Below are 20090 nucleotides of genomic sequence, written 5' to 3'. Positions count from 1 at the left end.
CTAGTGAGCCTGTGTTCAGGGCCCGGGAACCACAGCTACTGAGCCTGCGTGCCCTAGAGCCCATCCTCTGAGACAAGAGAGTCCTCCTCGTAAGTCCCCAAGCTGCAATGAAAAGCAGCCCCCGCTCTCGACAACCGGAGAAAAAGCCCTTGCAGCAACGAAGATCCAGAACAGCCAAAAATAAATACATAAATAAAATTAGATATTAAAAAAAAAAAAGAATTTGCAGGGGCTAGGGAAGCAGAGTGGATAACACCCACCCTGTCTGAAGCCAGGGAGGGAGTTCTGGGGAAGGCATGGCCTCAGCAGCTCAAGTGAGGGGCTTTGGGTGCTCAGGGTGGTGGGCAAATCATTGTACTATCTGTGGAGAAGCTCTGCGTTACCTCGACTCTGCAGAACACCCCGGGGATTATCGGAGTCCATTTTATGAAGGCTATTTTACAGCTCTGCAAATCCTAGGTAACTGATGGTGATGTAAACCAATTCCGGTCTATACTGTGGATGATTCAGAACTCACCTGTAGAACACCGACTGACTGCCCCTCCCCGGTTTTGCCTCCATGTCTACATTCATTTCAGTAGTTCCGATCAATAAATGTGTCTGTTCTTCACCTTCTCTTTTGAACTGGTTATATCTCCTAATGCTCCTATGGATTTAGGAGTGTAATAAACTCTTTAACACATGTTCATTTATATATATATGTGTGGCAGTCGTGATTTGACCTCTTTTTAAAAGAATAGTAGCTAGAGGCTTCCCAGGCACAGACCCAGAGGCTTGCTCTCAGCACTAGGCATTGAGTAGCAGGTGGCCTGACCCAGATCCTCACCCAAGCAAACCATCAGGAGCAACTGAAATGGGCTGTTTCCTCCACTCACAAAGAGTGGAGGCAGTTTGTTGTTGTCGTTCAGCTGCTAAATTGTATCTGACTCTTTGCAACCTCCATGGACTGCAGCACACCAGGCTTCCCTGTCCTTCACTATTTCCCAGAGTTTGCTCAAACTCATGTCCATTGAGTCAATGATGCCATCCAACCATCTCATCCTGTCGTCCCCTTCTCCTCTTGCCTTCAATCTTTCCCAGCATCAGGGTCTTTTCCAATGAATGATCCCTCTGCATCAGATGGTCAAAGTATTGGAGTTTCAGCATCAGTCCTTCCAATGAATATTCAGGACTGATTTCCTCTAGGATTGACTGGTTTGATCTCCTTGCAGTTCAATGGACTCTCAAGAGTCTTTTCCACAGAACAATTTAAAAGCATCAATTCTTTGGCGCTCAACCTTCTTTATTTATTTTTATTTTTTTTATTTTTCAACCTTCTTTATGGTTCAACACCCCCCCTACCACCACCAACCCGGGTCTCCTGCATTGCAGGCAGATTTTTACTGTCTGAGCCACCAGGGAAGCCATGGGGGCAGCTAGAATAAAATAAAAACATTGTTGTTGTTTAGTCACTAAGTTGTGTCCAGCTCTTTTGTAACCCTATGGACTGTAGTCCACCAGGCTTCTCTGTCCATGGAATTCTCGAGGCAAGAACACTGGAATGGGTTGCCATTTCCTTCTCCAGCAGATCTTCTCAACCCAGGGATTGAATCCAAGTCTCCTGCATTGCGGTGGATTCTTTACCACTGAGCCACCAGGGAAGCCCAGAGCAAAAAACATGCTAATAATCAATTGACAGGCATCGATGTGCATGGAAACTGAATATTGCTTGGCTCCATGTCACCTCCCGATTGGTGCGTCTGCAGAGAAGCTGAATATACGACTCTTCTCTGGTGAGATCCATAGCATCTTCTGACACTGCCATTTCTCAGCAACAGTCAGGGAGCAGACAACAGGCACAGCTAATTTGTTTAATGAGCTCGCACAGACGCAGGCAAAACTCACCAAGAACAGAGGTGAGCTGGAACACCTGAAGCCTGTGTCTGAAACGAGGCTTGTTAGAATCGCCAATCTTAGGCACCAGAGCCCTTAAGATAATTAGCTAAAAAACAATTCCTGAAAAGCGCCAAAGAAGGTGAGAGAAACCGGACTGTCTATCTAGGAACGTCATGTAATATATGCACCATTTGAAGGAAGCTGGCCTGGGCTCTTCCAGCCTCATCCCACACAGCCTTGGGCTCCAGGAAAGGATTTCTTCATTTCTCTTCCTCCTTCCTCTTTTTCATTTGTTGCTAGTAGCTCTGGCCAGAGAGCTGATGGAGCCCTGTTTCTTGTCCTCCCTGGGGCCGGGCCCTGCTTGGGGGCGCTCGGCCAGACATGACTTTGCCCCATTCCCTGTCAGTGTGGGACTGGGAGGGTTTCCAGTGGGCCAGAGCACTAGGCATGTATGATGTACCCAGGCTCTGTGCTGGGTGCCTATGACCTAGACCCATTCACTGCACAGTAGGGTCAGGGCTGTGGGCACAGGGGCGCCCCCATCAAATATTCCTGCAACACCCAGGGACACTGCGTAGGTGTCTCAGGAGCCAGAATTGGCAAGGGGTAAGGAAATGGCCACACAGTCTCAGCACCTGCCCAGACTGGCTTCTGAGCTCTCTGGAGGGACTCCAGGAACCCAGGAGCTGGGGCGATGGCTGGACCCACTTCCCTGGGACCGGTGGTCACTGTGCCTTCCTTGAACCCCTCAGGACTCCTGCAGGGGTGGGGTCCCTAAAGTCCTCTTCCTCCCCAGCAGGAAAGCGCCCTTGATCCCCAAGCTTGGTTTCCTCATCTGATTTGCATAACAATCTGCCCAGACCAGCTCTGTCCTTTGCGCACCCAGGGCCAGAGCTCAGCACTGCCCTTTGGCCAAAAAACCCCAACCAGCCAAACAAACAAATCTTTGGCATAAGGACAGGCTATCGGTGGTTCCTGGGCAGTCTTTCCGGGGAGCTGCCTCCTGGGGACTGGCTGGCTCTGGAGTAAGCTTGGGTCAGTCCCAAGTGAGGGGCCCTCCTGGAAACTGTGTCCTCCTGGTGAGAGGCCCACCATCCCATCTGTGGGGCTGGAGGGAGTCCTGGGAGAATCCGTCACACACACACACACACACACACACACACGCAGAGGCAGATACACACAGAGGCACGGAGAGGGATGTCATCACAGCACTGCCTGTCTTAGCAAGACTAGAAATAACCTCCTCCGTGTCCAACAGTGGGGGAGGGGATCAGGGATTCTGGGCTTCCCTAGTGACTCTGGTAAAGAATCCCTTGGCCAATGCAGGAGACGTAGGTTCGACTCCTGGGTCGGGAAGATCCCCTGGAGAAGGAAATGGCAACCCACTCCAGTATTTTTGCATGAACATTCCATAGACAGAGGAGCCTGGTGGGCTACATACAATCCATGGGGTCGCAAAGAGTGGAACATGACGGAGCATGCAAGCACACGTTTCTGTGGGGTACCGCAAGCCCGGAAAAGGAATGAGGGTCTCCAGAGTGTGCTCACAAGGGGAGGGGGTATCTTCTCCGTGCCCATCCCTCAGTGCGCTCAGCGGCTCAGTCATGTCCAACTCTTTGTGACTTCATGGACTATAGCCCCCCAGGCTCCTCTGTCTGTGGGATTCTCCAGGCAAGAATACTGGAGTGTGTTGCCATTTCCTCCTCCAGGGGATCTTCTCAACCCAGGGATAGAACCTGCATCTCTTGCATCTCCTGTATTGGCAGGTGGATTCTTTACCACTGAGCCACCTGGGGAGCCCCCCATTTCCTCACAGGCTGCCATAAACCCCGTAGCCAGGCTCCCATGTCCCTCAGAGACCACCCCCCCGCTGCAGCCTCACTCAGTGTTCCCTGTGTCACACGACCGTGTCTCAGCACAGCACTGGGACTGGGGCAGAAGAGTGAGACAGAAGAGCTCAGAGCCAGGTAGGCCTGCCAATCTCAGCTGAGTGACCTAGAGCAACCCAGACCCTGCTCTTTGCCTCAGCCTCCCTACCTGTAGAATGGAGACAATTTCCCCACCTCGCAGGTGAGATGAGCACCCGGTTCACAGAGTAGGAGACCAATAGGGATGAATGTGACTTAAGTTTTGCTCACTGGGAACTATAGGGGTGCAGACCAGAGGCTGGGTGGGATCAGGAAGGTGGGGGAGCCGTGGGCGGGGGTGGGGCAGGGGCTCGGACGGCGGCTTTGCCTGTCACATGCTCCGCGTGCGTGTCAGGGATGCTGAGCCCAGCTCCTCGGGCCGCCTCCACAGCAGACGAGGGGAAGAGTTCACGCCACTGTTTCCTGACAGAGAGGGGAGGAGGCTCATCAGGCGACACAGGGTGACAGCCCCAGCCCTTCCCCCGACCCCCCACCTGCTCCAGGATTCACCCGGCACTGCTGGAGCGGGGAGACTTCAATTCAACCACGGGGGCTGGGGGCTTGTCCCAGAGCCACATTTGCTCAGCGAGCTCGCTACATGAATAGAGACATCGGTTTTAGGGAACTTCTGGGGGAGCTGGTGGACGCTGTGTGGGGTGATCATTCCCGGGGCTCTGAGGGGGGCTGAGGTGGAAGAGATGGGGGTCTGAGAACGAAGTTCCCTCTGGGCCTGCAGGAAGGGGAACCCAGCCCTGCCCGTGATCTTCCGTGAGCCTGATGGTGTCCAACCCCTGGACCTGCAGACCGTCAGTGGGCTTTGGAGGGATTCTCTGTCCCCTCTGGAAAGTTAGACTTTTTTCCCCCAATTAAACCTTTCCGACTTGATGATTTATTTCCCCCTTTCACTTTCCCCTCCTCCTTTAAGTGTGTATCTCATTGCTATTCTTACAACAGACCTTAAAATAAAACAATATGAATTATCTTCTTTATTCCCTTCAGGGGCCCCATGAGGAAGACTTGACAATGTCCTTGTTTTTCAGATGAGGAAACAGTCAGCGAGGACAGGGGACCTCGCCGAGGTCACCCGGTGGTGAGAGCCCAAGGCCCAGTCTCACGCACACGCCTTCCTGCCTCCCGGACACCAGGCCTGGCTGGCACTGGGCTGTCCCAGGGGGCGCTCAGACCACAGCCAGAGGGCAGGGGCCTGACCTGAGGCGTTGGAAGGTACGTCAGGGAGGCTTCCAGAGGAAGGGGTCTGGCGATCTAGGGGCAGGGGAAGGCGGCAGGAAGAGGGTTCTGGTGGAGGAAAAAAGTGTGCAAAGGCAAGGTGGTGTGGCGAGGGTGGACTTAGGTTGGGGTGGCTAGTGTGAGGGGACAAACAGAGAAGGGTGGGGTCAGGACTCCGCTCAAGAGGTGGGAGTGGGGAACTTCCTTGGAAGTCTAGTGACTAAGAATCCACCTTCCGGGCTTCCCTGATGGCTCAGTGGTAGAGAATCCCCCTGCCAGTGAAGAGGACACAGGTTCAATCCCTGGTCCAGGAAGATCCTACATGCTGCGGAGCAACTAAGCCCCTGCACTACAGCTACTGAGCCTGTGTTCCAGAGCCCAGGAGTCACAACTACTGAAGCCACCCTAGAGCCTGAGTTCCACAAGAGAAACCACTGCAATGAGAAACCCATGCACCATAACTAGCAAGTAACCCCCACTCCCTGCAACTAGAGAAAAAGCCTGTGCAGCAACAAAGACCCAGCACAGCCAAAAGTAAATAGATAAAATGAAGAAAAAAAAGAAGACTCCCCCTTCCAATGCAAGGACATGGATTCGATTCCTGGTCGGGAGAGCTAAGATCCTGCATGCCTTGAAGTGTGGCCAAAAATTAAAAAAAAAAAAAAAGAGGTGGGAGTGGGAGGTGAGGGAAGTGGAGTCAGATGGGGCTCAGGCATCCCCAAGGCTGCGGGAGAAGAACCCTGGCCGGGCACGTCCCAGACAGTTAGCAGGACTGGGCTGGGCCCCCAGCTGCCTGGTTCCAGCCCCTGCTAGAGTGGGTGTCTGTCTCATAGGGCGGGGATGGGAACCTCTGGCTGATGGGCTCAGGAGACAAGCTCAGAGGTTCTTTCAGCTGAGAGGGTTTGAAGACCTCGGGACCACCTCCCCTCTTCAGCTCTTCTCAGGATTCAGGTTCCCCAGGTCAGGATCTGCAGAGACTCTGGGTCCTCAGGCTGAATTTCTAAAAACCTTATTTACACTAAAGTGTTAATGACTCATATTGCTCACAAGGTAGTGGTTCTCAAGTTTGACTGTTCAGAAAAGTCATCTGAGGTGTGTGTGAAGGTAATGACTGTTGTTTTTAGAAGACTGATACATGCTCATTCTCAGACAAAACAAGCAAGTTAGAAAAGTACAAAGAAGGAAGCCATAAATCCCCTTGCTAGAATGCCAACTTCCTGAGCGCAGGAGCTTTGTCTCTTCTGTTCTGTACTGTGTTCCCAGATCCTAGAACTTTCTGGCACGCAGTCGATGCTTAATACAGCCAATTATCCACTGCTAACATTTGGTGAATGTCATCTGCACACAGAGAACTTGAGGGGAGATAATGAGGTACAGGTGGAAAGGTAAATTGGTGGTTGTTGTTTAATGGCTAAGTCGAGTCCGACTCTTTGTGACCCCATAAACTGTAGCCCACCAGGGTTCTCTGTCCATGGGATTCTCCAGACAAGAATGTTGGAGTGGGTTGCCATTTACTCCTCCAGGGGTTGAACCCTAAGTCTCCAGCATTGCAGGCAGATTCTTCACCACTGAGCCACCTGGGAAGACGAAATAATTTTAAAATGTGGGATTGTATCACACCTGCTCTATTTTAAACAAAAAGTGTTTAATTTTATTGAGTTTAATGGAAAGAAAATGAAAAAATTGCTGAATCTTAAATAAACTTTTATTTTCCACAGAGATATTCATTCATAATGAATTTATGAAACATTAAGAAAAAAAATCATGAAACCCATTAAGAGATTGGAGTCTTGGGGAAAAAGAATAAACCCTTCACTTTGGGCAGGCTCAGTATTTCTTGGGATCACTTCCTGTGTACATCCTCCTTTCCCACTCCCCACAGCTTCTGGTTTTGATGTTAATATTTTCACTTTGTCAAGGTTTATAGCACTTATACTCTGTTCTGCATCTATAATTCTCCTAGTATTTCGGCTTAGTTCTATACTTAAACAGATTTCATTCTTTCTTTTGAGCACATCGTGTCCCTGAATTTTGCATTTGAAGTCATCTCTCGGATGAATCAGTAAAACCTGTGAAAGACTTTGATTTTGGACCAACAAAAACAACAAAAGACTGGTGGGTGTCCTATATCTAGAAATGCAAATTGGTTTTGTCCAGTGGAATGCAACTGACTGCTGTCTGTGGCCACTGAACAGTTCTTGCTCGTACATGTGAGTTCATTTCAGTATTTATCTGCCTATATATGTGTGTGTGTTGTTCCCATTTTCCTCTGAACTAGTTGGAAAATATTACTTGTTCCTGCATTACTTAAGGAGTTTAATAAAAGTTTTGACCTGTGTTCATTTTATATTGTCTGAGAGTCATGATTTTACCTTTTATTTAAAAAAAAAAAATTATTTATTTGGCCATGTCGGGTCTTGGTTGTGGCACACTGACTCTAGTTGTGGTGTGGGGGTTCAGTTGGCATGTGGGATCTTAGTTCCCCGACCAGAGATCAAACTGGCGTGCCCTGCATTGCAAGGCAGATTCTTAACCACTGGACCACAAGGGAAATCCTTGATTTTACCTTTGGAAAAAATCGACACTTTTTTTGGGTGGGGGGTATCCCTCTGCATGGCTGGTAGGATCTTAGTTCTCCAACCAGGGATTGAACCCTGGGCCATGGCAGTGAAAGCACTGATCCTAAGCACTGGACTGCCAGGGAATTCCCCAAAATGAACACTTCTAATGGCTAGCTGAATTCATGACTACGTTTTTTTGCTTTTTTTCCTTCAAAAAAAAGGCTCAAGGATGCTATATCCATGGTGTCTATGAATCCAAACAACCCCAGCAGGTGTAACATTCTTGGTTTCCCCTTTCCATACCACTGTGAACACTCAGCTCTCTTGTCTTCTAGTCTTGAACATTGCTGTGGAAGAATCTGAGGTTGTCAACCAAAAAAAAAAAAAAACCACATGAGGCTGCAAATAAGAAAAGAGTTTATTTGGGGTCTTAAGAATTAGCTTAAGTCAGAACAGATAGACTTGGGTAAAACTGAGTGTTCAGAAAAGAGGAAGAGTTGCAGGCTTGTAAAGACAAAAGCCACAAGGCTGGACTCTGACACAAGAAAGGAAATTATTTGTCCTTAAGGGATAGGCTGTCATGAGTTATTTTAGGGTTAGGGCCCAACAAGTATCTGGAGTTTCTGGAACATGGGCAGATGTGTTGAGTAGATTGCATTTGGGCCATGTGTGGGTGCTCGGTTGCTCAGTCCTGTCTGTCTCTTTTCAACCCCATGGACTGTAGCCCAGGGCTTCCCAGATGGTACTAGTGGTAAAGAACCCACCTGCCAATGCAGAAGACATAAGAGATACGAGTTCAATCCCTGGGTGGGGAAGATCCCCCGGAGGAGGGCATGGCAACCCACTCAAGTATGCTTGTCTAGAGAATCCCCATGGACAGAGGAGCTTGGCCAGCTATAGTCCATGGGGTCGCCAAGAGTCAGACGAGACTGAAGCGACTTAGCATGCATGCACAGACTGTAGCCCACCAGGCTCCTCTGTCCATGAGATTTCCCAGGCAAGAATACTGGAGTGGGTTGCCATTCCTTTCTCCAGGGGATCTTCCCGACCCAGGGATCAAACTCTGTCTTCTGCATTGGTAGGCAAATTCTTTACCACTGCGCCACCAATTAAGAATGTTGTGGTAGTTTTAGGTGAAGAGGGAAGGGACTTAGCCACACATATACGTGTATCCATTCTCCCCAAAACTCCCCTCCCATCCAGGCTGCCACACAACATTGAGCAGAATTCCCTGTAGTTCAATAGGAGGTCCTTGTTAGTTACCCATTTTAAATATAGCAGTGTGTACCTGTCCATCCCAAACTCACTATCGCTTCCTCCCCTCTCCCCCCGCACCCCCACCATAATGACATGCCTTAAAGGTGGAATTAAGGGAGAGGTGATACGAATGAACTTCATTACAAAACAGAAAGAGACTCACAGACTTGGAGAACGGACTTCTGTGCTCTTTTTTTACTCCACTCATGTTATTGACGTTTCTCTCTCCTGAAGCTATTAGTTTCAAGGAAGCCGCCTTTGATCCTCGGCCCCACCAGCCATGCCCTCATGTGATTTCCTTCCCCTTCCTGGTGGTTGGCAGGGTGGCCTTGCAAGTTCTTTTCATCTTGCTCAGTTAATTCAAGCATCTCTCCTGCAAATGGTCCACTTCTCACTCGGGAACCAGGCTGTCTTCCCCTGGAAGGATGGTTTCGAGGGCTGTGTTGTTTTCAGTTTTTTGGGGAGCCCCAGGTGTGCAGGGGTTGGGGGCGAGGCCACCCTTGCTCAGTGCACAGGTCTCCTGTTTTCTGCCAGGCTTCACACACCCCAGACCCCCTCTGCCCAGCCAGGCCTGTGTCCTACTCCCGTGTCCCAGGTAGCCTGGGATCCGTGAGATTGGGGGGCCCTGGAGTCCTCTGCTGGAGACTGTTTTCTTTTTTTTATTTTTATTTTTATTTTTATTTTTTTTGGAGACTGTTTTCTTAACGTGTTGATTCATCTCTCATAATCTGTCATTCTTGTTCACATTGTCAGGTACTGGGGTAGGGAGAGTCTGTGTTCTCCTCTCACTCTGCCATCTAAAGCCTGAACTCCTCTCATAGGCAGTCTCTTTAAAAGCAATTTTTTTTTAATATTTATTTTTATTTTATTCTTTACCATCTGAGCCACCAGGGAAACTTCAGATGGAAAAGAATCCGCCTGCAATGCAGGAGACCTGGGTTTGATCCCGGGTTGGGAAGATCCCCTGGAGAATGGAATGGCAACCCACTCCAGTACTCTTGCCCGGGAAATCCCAAGGACAGAGGAGCCTGGCAGGCTACAGTCCACAGGGTCGCAAAGAGTTGGACACGACTGAGCGACTAACACTGTTATTTTATTTATTTTTCTGGCTGCCTCTGGTCTTAGTTTCATCATGCAGGATCTAGTTCCCTGACCAGGGATGGGTCCCCTGTGTTGGGAGCAAGGAATCTTAGCCACCGGACCACCAGGGAGGTCCCTAAGCAGCCTCTTAAAAATGCACATCTCCAGGTCCTGCTCACTCAGAGGCCCAGAGCCTCAGATTCTGTGAGTCTGGGTGGGACCTCTCCCTCTCCACTCTGAGTGAAATGGGTGGACAGGCCAAGGTTGAGGACTGCTGAGTCATCTACCAGGGTCATTTGCATTTTTGTCAAGTTAAAAGAATGTGGCTCTGATTATGTAAAATCACATATCCATAAACATTTCGCAGTTTTGGAATGTCCTAACATATGGGCATATTGGATCATTCATTCTAATGATGAGGCCACTGAGGCCCAGAGAGGGGAAGTGACTTGCCCAAGGTCACCCAGCATGTCAGCAACAGATTTGAAGGACTGAACAGACAGGTTTGAAGACATGGAAGTGCCAGGTGTGGGGCCTCGGGATCAGGGTAGCCCACCTCCGAGGGCAGGAAGGTCTCTGCCTGCAGCAAGAGCAGCTCCCTTCCCACCGGGGCCTTGGAGAGAGGATATGGGTGTGGCCCTTCCCCAGGGGCATCGCTGGGGAGGGCGGCCAGGCCAGGAGGCACACCGCCAGTCCAGGAAGAGTGACCCCACTTCCCCTCCTGCCTGCCTCACCCCATCACCCACTGCCCCAAAGCCATGCTCTCGGCATGAGCCCCAGATCTGGTCAGGACCATGGGCCGGGTGGCTGGTTGAGCCATCCTGGTGAGAAAGCAGCTTCGGAACAGGCGGGGAACCTGGGGTGAGAGCTGGAGAGGGGTTGGTCAGGCCTTTCTGGGAGGGATGCCTGCTTACCCAGGGAAGGGGCTGCCGGCGCATTTGGACCATGACCAGGCAACACAGCTTGACCATCCATCAAGAGGGTGGGCCAGGGACTTGCCTGGCAGTCCAGTGGTTAAGACTCTGCTTCTACTGGAGGGGGCACAGGTTCGATTCCTGGTCAGGGAAGGTTCCTGCCTGCTGAGTGGCTTGGCTGAAAAAAAAGAAAATAAGGATGGGCCAGGACCCTCAGCAGTTGGGTCAGCCATGCTGGGTGTCCGGGGTGTTATCAGCCCCCGGCCTGTCTCCTCCAGGGCTTGCTGTAGAGCCAGGGAGCCCACGCACATGGCGATGTGGTCAAGGCTGGCTGCAGCAGCAGCTGAATGTGCATCCCGAGTTGGCACGTCCTCCCCGGGCGCCCTGTGTCTGATGGAGTCACGGTGGTCCTGCCACGGGGTTGCTCCCTATACTTCCCAGAGTGCTGTGAGCGCCATGCAAGCCCCAGTCTCCCTTGTGATTCACACACTCCCTGGGACATTTGCACGCTCCCTGGGACTCTGGCCAGCCTGAAGACATCAGGCAGCCTGGGGAGAATCTGGACCCAACCCTGCCTGGTTTGATGGCTCCGCCGCCTGCCTCAGGGACAAGCAGGACCCTCTCCCAGGTGGCGGGGAGGGCAGATTCCTGTAAAGGTGCTGGATGCGTGGGCTTGAGCCAACTGGGAGCTCCTGAGCTCAGAACATATCCATTCCAAAGGGAGACAGGAAATACTTCACTGGAGTATTTTTGCAAGGAGTTGAAAAGGAATCTCGCCATTCACCATAGTGAAGCTGCAACTGAATTTCTCTCTGGGATGTCTCTGCTCTTTCCTTGCTCAACATGCCCCCCACCCCATCCTCTCCCACTCCCACCTGACCTGGAATCCCCTCTACTGTTCAGCCTCAGCCCTCTGTTTACACAGCTCTTACTACAACTGGGGGTGCTGACAGTGGCCCCCGAGGGTGCCCCGGGGAGTGTGTGAATCACGAGGGCGGCTGGGGCTGGCACAGTGCTCACCGCGCTCTGGGAAGAACAGAAAAGTGACCCCGAGGCAGGACCACCGTGACTCCATTAGACACACGCCGCCCGGGGAGGACGTGCCAACTCGGGATGCACACTCAGCTGCTGCTGCAGCCAGCCTTGACCACATCGCCATGTGCATGGGCTCCCTGGCTCTACAGCAAGCCCGGGAGGAGACAGGCCAGGTGTCTATCAGCGTCCCCCAAGTCCCATTTTTCAGATGAGGGAGTGAGGCTCAGAGAAGCTGAGGGCTCATGTAGCTGAGACAACCCAGAGACTGTGCGCACCCTGCTCTGCAACTCCTTGGGCGGTTTTAGTCTGACTGCACCATTGACTCTGAGAACCTCTCCATGCCTGACCGTTCCAGCTGTCCCAGCCACCCAGCCTAGGTTGCCATCCTTGGGGTTTGTGACAGGGCAGCTCCACTCCCTCTTCTCCGAGGCTTGTCTCCTCCTTGACATCGCGGCAGCTGGTCATTATGCCCAGTTGTCATCAGACATTTTTGCCTGGGGTTTTACACTTCCTAATTTGTGCTCATTTTAAATTTTTTGGCTGTGCCACAGCACACTGTGTGCCAGTGGCAAGTGACTAAGCCCCTGAGCCTCAGTGTTCTCATCTGTAAAATAGGGATAGCAGTATCTCAGGGCTTCATAGGTGGCTCAGTGGTAAAGAATCTGGCTGCCAAGTAGGAGACACAGGTTCAATCTCTGGGTCAGAAAGATCCCCTGGAGAAGGAAATGGCAATCCACTCCAGTATTCTTGCATGGAGAATTCCATGGACAGTGGAGCCTGGCAGGCTGCAGTCCATGGGGTCACAAAGAGTTGGATGTGACTTAGCGACTAAACTACAACAGCACGTTGGATCTTAGTTCTCTAACTAGGGATCAAACCCACGCCCCCTGCATTGGAAGTGCGGAGTCTTAAGCACCGAACCACCAGGGAAGTCCCGCTCTCATCATTTCATGGTGGTGAGTCCTCTCCTCACTTTGAAGAAGGCTTGGTTCTCAGGGAAGGAGATGCAGAGCTGAGCTGCTCCCATATTCTTCCTGGGTCTTGGTTTCAGGGACTCCCTGTGTGTTTCTTGGAGGGGCTACACTGTACAGGGAGCCTGCTGAGGACTTCTTCAGCCTCTGAGGCAGGGTCTCTCGAGCTTCCTGGTGTGCTGGCCTCTCTGACCATCTGATGAAGGTCTTGGCCCCTCTCCCAGAAATCTGCACAGACATACAGAAATAGTACATACAATTTAGGGGTTTATACACCCTCTGCCATCCATCCCTGGATCTTCCAAGGGCTCCAAGAGTCTACACGGAGACCTCTTATGTTAGGAGGCGCTGTCCGCCAATCTCCAGAATCCAGAATCCGGCTGCTTATGATGGTTAGAGGACTTGATGCGTCCACACCTGAAGGAGGCTTCTTTTTTTGAGAGAGCAATTTTAAAAAAAGAACAGGTGGAGGGGGGCTTCCCTGGTGGTCCAGTGGGTAAGAATCCACCTGCCAGTTCAGGGGACATGGGTTGGATCTCTGGTCCGGGAAGATCCCACATGCCTCGGAGTAACAAAGCCAGCGAACCCCAACTACTGAGCCTGAGCCCTACAGCCCCGGTTCCACAAGAGATGCCACTTCAATGAGAAGCCTGAACTCTGTAACTAGAGAGTAACTTTGAGCAGCAACAAAGACCCAGCACAGCCAAGAAAAAAAAAAAGAATCAGGTTACGAATGGCTGAGCCCACTGAGTGAGAGCTAAGTCGGTGTATTCACCAGTCAACATCTGCACAGATATATGCAACAGAAAACACAAACATAGGGTGGGTCCATGCCACAGTAACAATAATTTGTGTTCAGTGAGTGCCAGGCATGGCACTACCTGCTGACCATGCATTATCTCATTATACACTCATAAGAGTAAATCTCACAGGGTTATGCTCTTACGATCACTCTGAGGCACGGAGAAGTTAAGGAATGTACTCAAGGTCACACAGTAAATTGTTTCAGTTGGCCTCTGACCTCAAGCACTCTGACTCCAGAATCATCTGATAGTCCTCGTGCCTTTATGAAAGTGAAAGTGTTAGACCCTCAGTCGTGTCCGACTCTTTGCGACCCCCATGGGCTGTAGCCTGCCAGGCTCCTCTGTCCATGGGATTTCCCAGGTACGAATACTGGAGTGGGTTGCCATTCCCTTCTCCAGGGGATCTTCCTGACCCAGGGGTTGAACCCAGGTCTCCCAGATTGCAGGCAGATTCTTTACCGTCTGAGCCACATTTCACAGCGGGTGGTGAAACACAGCGAATGGGGTGGGGGGCGGGGGCGGGGGGACTGGCCCTATCCTCTTCCGAGATATGGCTTTGGATGTTGTGGGGTCAAGGCAAGGAGAGCAGGCTCTAAGTGGATGCTGAAATGGTAGTGCTCTGGAAAGCCTCTGTAGCACGTTGGCGCCCCCAGCCCTGTATCATGAAGTGGTGTTTGCCTACCTTGGCAGGGAGACAGAACTCCACTTCCCCCTGCAAATTTGGGTGGTGATGTGACCCCATTTGACCTCACAGGCTGGCAAAGGCTGCGGAACATCAGCCTACACTCCTTTCTACTGCTTTTAAGGTTCCCTTTACCTCCAGTGCTCTCTGCAAAGCGCCTGTGGGAAACCACGTTCCTGTCTCTGCTTCCTGGGTGAAGGCAGACTTGGGGGCTGGAGGAGCTTTTTCATGATACCAGACCACTTCCTGCAAATGGCTTTCCCACCCATGCATTCCTAAACACCCTCCAGAGGCTTCCAGCCCACCCGACAGGCTCAGCTGACATTGCAGGGGAAATCAAGGCTGAAAGAGGTTGCCTTGGACTTCCCTGGTGGTACTGTGGATAAGAATCTGCTTGCCAATGTGGGAGACTCAGGTTCGATCCCTCGTCCGGGAAGATTCCACATGCCGCAAAGCTTTTAGGCCTGCATGCTGCAGCTACTGAGCTTGTGCACCTGAAGGCTGTGCTTTGAAACATGAGAAGCCACTGCAATGAGAAGCCCGTGCAGCACCACCAGAGAGCAGACCCCGCTCACCGCAACTAGAGAAAGCTCAGGGGCAGCAATGAAGACCCAGCGCAGCCTAAATAAATAAGAAAGAGTTTGCCTTGCCCACGGCCCAAAGCTACATTCCCAGCAGCCAAAGTTTGTATTCACCCTGAGGGCTGACCCCCGGTGTTCTTCCCTCTGCCCGAGGTCAGAGGTTCTCAAAATGTGGGCCCCGGGGAGACGGATGGCCTCAGCATCACCAGGGAGCTTGTTAGAAATGCAGACCCTATGGCTTCAGCCCAGATCTTCTGAATCAGAAACTGCTTACCCCTGCCCTCCAGGGATGCTGAAGCTTTGAGAACCGCTGCCCTGGGCTTCCGCCTTCTCCACTGGGATGAAGCTCTGTACAGGTATCAATGACTGAAGGTTGAATTCCAAGCCCTCCCTACATCGTGGTCCTCCCCAAGGCCTTCCTCACAAGACAGTGAAAACTCCACATGCAGAGGCTAGAACAGGGAGCTAGAAGCAGATGCGGGTGGTTGTACTAACCTTAGCAAGCAGTGAAGGGTGCACCTCCGAATCAATAAACAGGGAAATCAGCTAGTTTTCTCAGAACAAGCAAAACACTGAAAGCCAAAAACAACAACACACGCGAACAAAAGGAAATTTGAGTGAATACCGAGGCCAAGGAAGTTGAGAAAAGTTGAAAGTGTTAGTTGTTCAGTTGTGTCTGACTCTTTGTGACTCCCTGGACCATAGCCCACCAGGTTCCCCTGTCTGTGGTGTGGAATCCTCCAGGAAAGGATAGTGGAGTGGGTTACCAAGCCCTCCTCCAGGGGATCTTCCCAACCCAGGGATCAAACACAGGACTCCCGCATTGCAGGCAGATTCTTTACTGTCTGAGCCACCAGGGAAGCCACTGAGGCCAACTGGAAGCCAACTTTCACTTGGTGAAGCCAACTGAAGTGGTGAGGGGGGAGTGTCCCCACAGGCCTGGCAGTGCCAAGTGGGCAGCGAGATTCTAAGATCCAGCAGGCCCCAGGCCCCGGTCCCCATCCTCCTATCTTATCCCCCCGTGGGGAGGGCAGCCTGGGCAGGCGCCTTCATATTGGCCCCTTCGCCTACTCACCCAATGAATATTATCTGGCACCTGCTGTGTGCCAGGTCTTCTCAGCTGGAACCCTGGTCTGGGGCAAAGCACAGACCTCAGCTAAGGACTATGGGGGCAGTGGTAGGACTTGTAGGGTAGGGGTCCTTGCAGGCCATCTGGGGCCCCCTTCTCTTTGCCCCTGGGCAGCACCCTCTCCTTGATCCAGAGTCCCACTGTGCTCCCCGTTGTCACCTAGTCAGGAGACCCAGCCCAGGGTGCTTGTCCCCCTGAAGTGAGGAGGGTGGCCAGGTGGGGAAGCATTGCTTTCTGTTCAGGAATGGGCAGGGTGGCCCCATTGGCGATGGCCAGATCCTGGGCTCCCCAGCCTAGAGGCCATGGGGCCACTCCAGCCTCAACCCCCTGTGCAAGTCAAAGTTCACTGACATCTGCTGGCTTTGCTTGGTCCTGGCTGGTGCCGGCCTGGGCACGGGGGTGATTTTTTCTGGCCCCACAGCCCATTCCTAGTCCACTGGAGGTTCCGACCCCACTGCCCCCAGTCCTCCTGAGCAAAACTGAACCCCAGAGTGACTGAACCCCAAAGTGTCCCTTGCTTTCTTCTGATTATAAAAATGATACAGAGCTTCCCTGGTGATGCTCAGTGGTAAAGAATTCATCATGCCAAGGCAGGAGACCCAGATTCAATCTCTGGTCCCCAGAAGATCCTGCACGCTGTGGAGCAACTAAGCCCGTGCGCCACAACTTCTGAGCCTGTGCTCTAGAGCCCGGGAGCTGAGCCCATGTGCTGCAACTACTGAAGCCCACGTGCCTACAGCCTGTGCGCTGGAACGAGAGACGCCACCAGCATGAGAAGCCTGTGCACTGCAAGTACAGAGTAGCCCCTGCTCGCTGCAACTAGAGAAAAGCCTGTGCAGCAACAAAGACCCAGCCCAGCCATAAATAAATAAATAAGGAAGACTCAAAATTAAAAAAAAAAAAAGATACAGAGCTTTTTTTGTAAAAAGTCAGGCAATTCAGAGAAGTAAAAATCATCTCAATCCCACCAACTGTTAATATTTTGGTGAGCAACCCTTTATCTAAACACATATATACACACACACAGATAAAGTGACAAAATCTGTACTAGCCATGTTGTTCTATAGCCTGCTTTAAAAAAAAAATAACAAAAACAAAACGAGCTGTCGTTTAAGATGTCAACGCCAAACAGGCCTATGCCTTATGACATGGCCCTTCCTGCAGACCATGAGGGACCCAGGGTCCCAGGCTGGGCAGTGGGGAGCAGGGACTTACAGCAAAGCAATGGGACCCTGTTTGGCTCCTCAGACACGTGCTGCGGATGATTTTCTAGGTCAATCAGCAGAGCATTCGTTACATGCTCTTAAATATAAAAAATAAATTAGCACAGAGGTGGCTTTGTTGGTGGGGTGCTGGTGTGGCCTTTGAGGATTACTTGCCAAGCTCGGAGGAGGCCACATGGGCTGCACGGACCACCATCATGTGCACACCCATGCACACCCCATACATCACAGGAGATGGTGGACCAGAGGCTCCCAAACTGACCCCTCGGGCAACAAAGCCTCTTCCTGCCTAGGAAGGGCAGTGTCTGTTGGTGTCCCTGTTGTGGGAGCGCCATCTCTCTGGGATGTCTTCAAAGCATGTCGACAGCCCCCGTCCCCACCCCATGTCCCCTCCTTGTCAGTGGGATCTGGCTTCTCCTGCCACCTGTTACCCTAAGAACTGCTGCTTCTCTTCCTGGACAAGCATGAGCCTCCTGCCTGTCTGCTGGCGTCTGGCCTCACCCGCCTCAATCCTTTTCTGACCCTGTGATCAAAGTCATTTTTCAAATACAAATTGGATCATGTCTCTCTGGCTTCAGAGCCTTCCCTGGGGACAGGTCCTCACTCCCCAGCCAGGACCATCGCAGCTGGCTCGTCCACCTCCCTCCCTTGTTTGGCTTGTCCCTCACCCCAGGGTGGTCCCCTCTTGGGCCAGGCTCCGTCGCACCTCCAGCCTTTACCTCTGCAGTTCCCTGGGGTCTCCTCCTCCTGTTCTGAATTCCTACTCATTCTCCAAGGCTCGAACTTCACTTCCTGGGCCCTCCAGGCTGGACTAGGTCTCCCCTGGAGCTCCCGCGGCACCCTGATCGCCCAGTGCTGCTTCTCCTCTCCTTCCCCAGGGGTGAGCGAGCACGGCTTCCCTCTCTGATTGTGAAATCGCCGAAAGCCACAGCAACGCCAGGGTCTCTGGTTTCAGACTGGCAAACATTTTCAGGACCTCTGACCAGAGGATACCATCACCACCTCGGGTGGCAGGGCCGGCGGTTACGATTCCCATGCAGATGAGAAGCTGAGGCTCAGGAAGGCCATGGGGCTTGCAAAGGTCACTCAGCGCGTGCGAAGTGAGCAGGGCCGCTGGGCTGGGAGCCGGGACCGGCGGTGATGAGTGGACGGTGGTCCCCACCCCCACCCCCCGCCGTGGTCCCCCGTGGCAGAGCGCGTGCAGCTGCAGGTGGCGGGCCCGTGGGGCTGGCGAGGGCGGCCTGCTCTCGGCTGTAACTGTCAAACCACGGCCGCCACAGACGTTCACACTTCCGTCTTGAGGTTGATGGGGTTCCCTGTCCCTCGGATCACAAGATGCTTGGGGCCCTTGCTGGGGAAGGGTGCTGGGTGTGAGCGGGACTCCAGCCACAGGCTTATTTCTGAGACATGCTTCCTTCCAGGCTAGGGTTCCAGACCTCTCCTCCTGACAGCAGTGAAGACCACTAGGTCCCGACGCCCAGAGGTGTGTGGCTCATTTCTGCCCCTCGGAGGGGAACGGTGTGCTCTGCTCCCGCCCAGAGCTGGGCTGGGGACCCCGACCTCTGTGGGGGCTTGAGGCTCCTGCCAGCAGCCGAGTCCCTGGGACCAGGAGAGGCCATGTGTGGGGGACCCAGGGGGACAGACGGAGGCCCGCTGCGGGGGCTCCCATATCTGGAGTAGGCTGAGGGGCCACCCGTCACTGACGGTCACCACACCCTCTGTGGGATGGCGCACCCACGCAGCTGAGCTGTGATGACACCAAAACCCCATCACCCACACCTCTGAGCACCAAGGACAAGCCTCAGACCCTCCTCCCTGCCTGGGAAACGCCTCCCTCCCTGAGGTTCTGCGGACTCAAGATCCGGCTTCTGTCCAGCCTCTCGTCCTGTCCTCTGTCCTCTGCCCAGAACAGAGGCCCCGCGGCCCACTCCAGCCTCGATGGGATTTTGTTCCCTCCTTCTTCTCTTGCCAACAGGGAACATAGGTCTGGCTAAGGAAAGCTGTTCTAGGGGTGGAGAGGACAGGAGAATAAGTGCTTTTTGAAAAGCAGGAGATTTCTAAAGGCCAAGGGTGCTTGTTCGAGCAGCTCTGGTGATGGCTGGCACAGCTGTAGAAACTGAGCCCTTGATGCCTAGCCAGTGGGGGCTGGGTCCGTGGCCTGGGGAACCCAGCAGGGGCCGGTCGAGGCTGGGGTCTCTCGAGCATGTCCCACCAGCCTGCTTCTCTGAGTCCTGTCTGTGCAGCCAAGCGGGGGACATGACTGCTGTCCTGAGGGAAAAGAGATGCTTCTTGGGGTCTCCGCTGAGGGCCCAGGGGCCATTGTCCCCCTGCTCAGAGGCCTCCACCAGGGTGGGAGCTCCAGAGTTCACTGAGATTCACCCCACCATCAACTCAGACTGCTGCTCAGAGGAGAGCCAGGTTGGGGACCCTGCAAGCCTCTCGGCACAGGGTGGGCCCTGGGGGCTCCGAGCAGCTCCACGCTGTAGGAAGAGAAGCGGTGTTTTGAGCAGAGTGAGGGGGCCTGGACCACAGCTGCTGCTTCCTCTTCTGGAGAAAAACCACAGTTCAGCTGTGCTGCCTGATAAGCTCTGCTGCTTCTGTGCCTCAAGCCTGCCCCAAGGTTCTGAAGTTTTGAGCCCTAGGGTGGTCCCTGGGGCTTTGGGAGGGAAAACGGGCTGGGAGAGGAGGCTGGATTGTCCAGGGAAAGAGCACAGACCTGGATTCCTTATAATTTAGCATCGAAACTAGAGCACTTTCAAGAATTGAAAGGGAGTTGTCTTAATTATTACACCAGGGCAGCAGATACCAATTGGGACTCCTCAGGGCAAACCGAGACGTATGTTAC

This window comes from Giraffa tippelskirchi, chromosome 12 (assembly GCF_054371585.1).
Source record: "Giraffa tippelskirchi isolate mGirTip1 chromosome 12, T2T-mGirTip1v1.2.pri, whole genome shotgun sequence".
Classification (NCBI taxonomy): Eukaryota; Metazoa; Chordata; class Mammalia; order Artiodactyla; family Giraffidae; genus Giraffa; species Giraffa tippelskirchi.
This window is presented reverse-complemented; position numbering follows the sequence as displayed.